This window comes from Triticum dicoccoides, chromosome 7B (genome assembly GCF_002162155.2).
Source record: "Triticum dicoccoides isolate Atlit2015 ecotype Zavitan chromosome 7B, WEW_v2.0, whole genome shotgun sequence".
NCBI lineage: Eukaryota > Viridiplantae > Streptophyta > Magnoliopsida > Poales > Poaceae > Triticum > Triticum dicoccoides.
Window position 1 is genome coordinate 683,415,539 of NC_041393.1, and position 7,095 is coordinate 683,422,633.

The window sequence follows — 7,095 nt, forward strand, 5'->3', positions numbered from 1 at the left end:
ACACAGTAAATTTTGTTATCACTTTGTTTTAGAAAAAGTACAAGCTGTGGTGGGCTAAAAATTAAGAACAAATAAAACCAGCAAAGGGCATGGGAATAAACAGACCAACCCCCGCATTCCAATAATTAAAACATTCAGCAGTCAAATGTGTGTGCGTGTGCATGGAAATGTACCAAGGTTGTGCAAAACTATGGTGCATTTAAACTATGAGATCATTTGGTCCGCACATTTAGATCCTTTTAACACAGAGAAAAGAAAAATAACAAAGGACCGCATATGAATGTATGTGTCGTTTCCACGATAAGTTGGCACTGAGAATGCCACCAATCAGGATATACCACACAACAGAGAATAGCTTGTAGTGTCCGAGACTAATCGCCATGAGAAACACAAATCATCCTCAGGAATTGGTAATGAATGCACATCAATCAAAACAAGGAATTGGTAATGAACTCATAGGTTAATGATGATCTCAGAACGCACAAGCTCCATCATCTTGAACATCATGATGACTGAAACAAACAAACACCAGAGATACCAAGATAACACTACAATGATGTCTATCACGCATCTAACGACCAGTAAAACAGTAGCTAGGCACAGATTGCACTTGAAAGCAAAACTGAGAGCAAAAAATGAAAGAATTTGTAGCCACAGCTGAACCTGAAACAACCAGAACAAATCAAGGTAGTTCTTAATAAGCTATCTTAATTTTGCAATGACCAACTGTCACAAACTTATATCCTGGTGATTGTTAAGAACTCACCAATCCTTCCGTACAGAACTCTACTGGACAGGTACATCCAGAGTGGCACCAAAGCATTTAGTTTCAAAATCGAATGAATGATCTGAGCACATGTTATAATTTCCTTTACTTTGATAGGGGTTTGCCCATAAGACGATGAAAGCAGATATCCAGACTCCAAGGAAGATAATTTTTTCTCATATAAAACATTCAGTAACACAACATCTAGCATGTCATACTCAGAAGTTCAGCAATTGATATCATAAAACATGTCTGCGACACATGGACAACTAGGTATCATGACTACTTGTTCTTCCCAGTCTTTTTCTTACCCCCAGTAGTCACTAGTGCGGTGTTGATCTATAGGCGGGGTGGCGCTCAGCCTCGGCAGTGTCCAGCCACTTGAGCGGGTGCCGGTTGAAGAAGGGCCAGTTGGGGACGGTGACGAGGGCCGTGAGGACAACCCCGCCGGCGTAGACGAGGAGCATCAGCTAGAAGTCGGCCATCTGCAACATCAAAAGAATATAGAACATCACATCATGAATGGCATCAACTCATCAAGCAACATTGCTGCAATCACAGGGAAGCAAGCTTTGTTTGATTTGCTTACCATGTCAAGGCCGACAAGAATGGAAACATTGACTGAGTAGGAGTAGTCAGATCCTACAAGGTATTGGTTGGGGTGCATTTTGACCCGCTGGTGAAGTTCTTGGGTGACCTTCGCCAACATAGCATACTCAATCTCAGACTTGCGGAGCGGAGGACAGTTGTTAGTAAGGATCACAAGCTTTGCTGTAAATAGGATGTAACCACATTATTTGATATCAGACTGTCAACCATTGAATTACAAAAGAAACAACATGAAATTGCTGTTATGGCCAAGCAGAAGAAATCTCCTATAATGGCACATCTTAAAAGCATGATATAATTTTGGAGGTACTAACAAAATTTCAAGCACCTAATTGGAGTACAACACAAAACAGAACAGAATGCTCAGTACTAACACCACATGACAGAAAAGGTACTAAGGCACTCCTTGCTACTTAAAACCAAATCAAGGTACAGAGCACAGCCAGGCCAACAGTTCAGCAGTAGTGCAATACAGTCTTGCTGCTGTTGTCTAGTGCCATGGGTAAATGTCAAGAAGAATGTTATTGTATCCATTACATCTGACAAGGGTCTCTATGATGGTATCAATTATACATCTGTTAAAGTCAGCAAAACACTCCATAAGATGACTTCTTGTAATTTGGTTCATGGTTATCTTTTGTTATTTATATGTCTTGTACCCGGAACTATGGCTTATAACTCTAGTAATCAGGTCCAGAGAAAGAAAGCAAGTATGTCATCTTAGGAGAAAAGGGGATCAGAACTGGTGAAAATTAAACTGATTTCCTAAGGAATTGATGTATTACAATATCTGACGGCGACCTGGCGCTTCCAAGTTTGTTTGTTAAGCCCAAAATTCAGAAGTTTGATACATCATCAGTAATGCTCCTCCCCCACATTTGGTTCATTTCAATTCCTTGATTACCATATCAATGACAGAACCAAGAGCTGAGTCATGGACCTGATAAGGTCAACCCCCAATGTACTAGCAGATTGTGCCAGCAAGGCAGCCATTCTGGAGCTCATAATTTCAAGTCACCAAAATAAATGATCAACATTCGATAGAGTACAAAATCACACCCACTTTATTTGATTTTATTTGAATTAAGTGAAAGATTGCATTGCTATTGGTTGCAGGGGACCATCAATCAAGACATCATTGACGTTGACCCTTCTGAACTTTCAGGCCACATGCAGCAGCAAACTAATCCATCCGGCAACGATATACTACTGACAGCTAACAGCAACCGCATAGAGGAATGACCAAGCAGGTCAAGGAAAGAAAGAAAGAAAGAAAAATCTCACCCCTTTGCGGCCAATGTGCTCGGCCATCTGGCCGCTGGCGATGGCCCCGACCATGGCGCCGACGTTGGAGAGGGAGCCGAACACGGAGAACTGCAGCGCGCGAGGGCAGCGTGAATTAGTAAGCCAGAGAGAGAGGCTGAGGTTGAGGTCACGGATGATGGCGGCCGTTGATGAAGCCGGACTGGATGGGGCCGAGCGCGACGATCATGGTGCATAGGAAGGCGGAGACGTGGGACTCCCGCATGATGGCCATGGAGGCTGGACTGGCGCGACCCCATGCTGTACCAGCTCCCCATGTTTACCAGCAGCGGCTGCTTCCGAGTGTCATGGTCGCTCCCTCTCTTGTACACTCCCCTCCCCCACCCTTGTTGCTGCTGCCGCCATTCATGGCGCCTCACCCTCCTCGCGTGCTCTCCTCTGTCGGTCGCGGCCTCGCCGGATGGATGAGAGAGGGAGAGGGAGATGGAAGAAGAGGGGGAGAAGATCGGAGGAAGACGATGCGACTCTGTGCTGTGCCTCCCATTGAAATGGGGAAGAGGAGGAGGATGTGGGTGCGCGGTGGTGCGGTGGTGTGCGGTGGCATGGGTCATCAACGATGAGGGTGGGGCGTCGGCTGCGGGAGTGGACAGGAGGGGTGGGGGAGGGATCTGGATCTGGATGGGGGAGGAGGGGCAGCGGAGGAGGGATTTGGATCGGGGAGAGGGACGCAGCAGCGCCCAAGGGTTTCTCGGGAAGGAGGGGATCGAGAGACGCAGGATAAGCAGAGAGGACGGCTCAGATCGAATAAAGGGGGTGATCCGTGGGCTATGTCCTGATTGGTTCGAAAAATGAGCTATTAAAAATTACTCTTCTTAGTGCTAAAAACAGGGGGGCTGAAGCAGCTACCCAAAATATTTTGCATAATGGCATCGCTAAGATTTTCACTTTAAGTTAGACCACCTTTCATGGATGATTACCAATTTGGTTGCATTTCTGATCTTTCTAGCTATTTTGTGAAACAGCCAATTCAGCAAGAAGCGGGTCAAATTTGAACTACATGTGTCCTATAGTTTTCTATTTATTTTTTTCAAAAAAACAGTTTTAGTTACAAAAGTAGTTACTTCATCATGAACAAACCAATAGTTTTGCATTATTATTTTTAAAAAGTGTTCTCAGAAACGAGCTATCATGTGTGGAGATCAATGGCTTTCAAGCCAGACGATCAATCTTATGGCCACATACATAGCATAGTTTGTTCAAATAATCTCATATTGTGCACAAGGGTGCATATTGGAATGGAAAACAATGTTGCCTAAGGGAGTTTTCATTTTCTTTGCACGGAAAATTCATTGTCCATTTTTCGAGTGCCCGAAATGAGTTTATTTTGTGAAGGACCTACAATATATTTATTGCAAAATTGGACCAAATCAATTTTCTAAAATACTAGGCCATATTTAATGCACAATTGACCAAATGGTTGGGTTTCAAAACTTTTTATCCACCTCTCGTGAAAAAGACAAATTCCCGCCGATTTAGTAGGAAGCGGGTCAAATTTGAACTGTGGCTGCCTCATAGTTTGCTATTTATTTTTTCCAAAAATCATTTCTAGGTACATAAGTATCTATTTAATCAGAGAAACATCAAAAGTTTTCCAAGATTCAACCACTAGCTAGGAACTGTCAAGCCCGCCGTTTTGACCGCATTTTGAAACGGGCATAAAAATTCAAAAAAAATCAAAAAATTGGAAAACATTCGCATTGTGTCATTATATGTGACAAAGTTTCGAGGAAAAATAATAAACGTGAAATACGGCAATTATTTTAAAAAAGTGTTCTCAAAAACGAGCTATCATGTGTGGAGATCAATGCCTTTTAAGCCAGACGATCAATCTTATGGCCACATTCATGGCATAGTTTGTTCAAATGATCTCATATTGTGCACAAGTGTGCATATTGAGATGTAAAACAATGTTGCCTAAGGGAGTTTTCATTTTCTTTGCACGGAAAGTTCGTTTTCCATTTTTCGAGTGCCCGAAATGAGTTTATTTTGTGAAGGACCTACAATATATTTATTGCAAAATTGGACCAAATCAATTTTCTAAAATACTAGGCCATATTTAATGCACAATTGACCAAATGGTTGGGTTTCAAAAGTTTTTATCCACCTCTCGTGAAAAAGACAAATTTCCGCCGATTCAGTTGGAAGCGGGTCAAATTTGAACTTCGGCTACCTCATAGTTTTCTTTATATTTTTTCCAAAAATCATTTCTAGGTACATAAGTATCTATTTAATCAGAGAAACATCAAAAGTTTTCCAAGATTCAACCACTAGCTAGGAACGGTCAAGCCCGCCGTTTTGACCGCATTTTTAAACGGGCATAAAAAGTTCAAAAAAAATCAAAAAATTGGAAAACCTTCCCATTGTGTAATTATATGTGACAAAGTTTCCCAGAAAAATAATAAACTTGTAATACAAAAATTATTTTAAAAAAGTGTTCTCAGAAATGAGCTATCATGCGTGAAGATTTATGGGCTTCAAGCCAAATGATCAATCTTATGGCCACATTCATGGCATAGTTTGTTCAAATGATCTCATATTATGCACAAGGGTGCATCTTGGAATGGCAAACAATGTTGCCTAAGGAAGTTTTCATTTTCTTTGCACGGAAAATTCATTTTCCATTTTCCGAGTGCCTGAAATGAGTTTTTTTATGAAGGACCTACCATATATTTGTTGCAAAATTGGACCAAATCAATTTTATAAAATACTAGGCCATATTTAATGCACAATTGACAAAATGGTTGGGTGTTAAAAGTTTTGATCCACCTCTGGTGAAAAAGACAAATTCCCGCCGATTTAGTAGGAAGCAGGTCAAATTTGAACTGCAGGTGCCTCATAGTTTGCTATTTATTTTTTCCGAAAATAATTTCTAGTTACATAAGTACCTATTTAATCATAAATACATGGTTTGGTGGCGATACGTCGAGGTTTGGACGGTGGCCGAGGGCCCCAACTCTTGAGCGCGTAAACTCGCATGCCCGTCGCGTGGCCACCGCGTGACCGTGGCGTTGCCATGTGTTCTGGGATGCCTAGGCATGTCTAGTGGGTTGGGCACTCCCCATGTAGGAGCTAGGAAGAAAATCACAACATAAGATTCTCACGAGGAGACCGATCGATGCTCAAACATGAATAAGCAGCCAAGTGTTTGATTAGAGGTACGGGAAATGCACATGGCTAATGGGTGTGAGTTTTGGCTGAGGATGATAAATTACTATGAAGACCGTCTTCACAAATTTTCAGCTCAAAAGAAGGAGCCTAGGTGGTACTTGCTTTGCAAAGTACCACACTGGACATAAATACGAATGTTGAAGCCGGGCTCAAAATAATGAATGGATCAAGCTGGCATTTGGTGGAGGATGGTTATTTGGGTAGAGGAAAGCACTATAGAAAATGGATACCATTTGGACATGCCAAAGTGGTACTTCCTTCACAAAGTGTTTTTCTGAACAGAATAGGAAAATGAATATTTTTGAATTAGTTTTGAACTACGCAAGGAAGGTTTTTTACATATTTGACGAAGATATGACCCAAAGAATTTATGAGATTTTTTTGGGAATTTTGGGAATGACAGAAATATAGGTTGCTTCACAACGTAGGGCAAAAACTGCCACATGGACATGACACATAGGCAAAACTGATGAGGTGGCGCCTAGTCATAGCAACCCACCACAATTTACAAGGTTATGACCATTTATATTGGTCATGACCAGCTAAAATAAGGCAGCGGACCAGTGCTATCTGCTTTATGACCACTTCGTGTAAGGAAATTACGACCTTTCTGACCAAAATGGTCGTTATAGTTTAGGGTTTGGTGCCCCTGAACAGCTTTTGACCAATTGGTCTGAAATGGTCATAGATCTATGACCAATTCTCCCAGGGTCACTGATAGAAGGTCACTAGTTGACATATTTCTTGTAGTGCCTTGCGCCGAGCTTCAGGCGTCGATGGAGCGGAACGTGCGGGAGGCGCGTGAGGAGCAGGAGCCAGAGCAGCAGAAGGCGGCTGCCGCCAAGGCAGCACAGGAGGCGGTGAAGGAGACGGCGAGGGCACAGGCCTACGCGGCGGCCAAGGCCCAGGCAGATGCTATAGCTGCAGCGCAGGCGGAGGAAGCCTTGCGCAACCAGCCTCCGCAGCTCGTCATCCCCCTCCGCTCTGTAGCGCCTGAGATCTCGGTGGTGCTGTCGGAGGGAGCCGGTGGCGACCAGTCGGTGATGGAGAGGGAGGAGGGCGACATCGTCGCCCCGGAGAAGGAGGCGGCTCCGCCGCCGCCGACTGCGGTGAACCAAGGTGGCCAAACCAGCATGCCGCCTGTGCTACCGGCTAGAGGCGAGCCGACCGCAAGGGAGTACCTCATGGTCCGATCTCCGGCTCGCCAGCACGCAGGGAAGGCGACCTCG

General features: G+C 43.6%; 1 non-coding gene across 1 annotated transcript; it reads right to left on the bottom strand.

The window, feature by feature from the left end:
- Nucleotides 1-278: 278 nt before the first annotated feature.
- On the bottom strand, nt 279-412 carry LOC119342494. The gene has a single exon (XR_005165619.1). It is a non-coding gene; the product is annotated as a small nucleolar RNA snoR80 (small nucleolar RNA).
- Between the last annotated feature and the right edge of the window lie 6,683 nt (nt 413-7,095).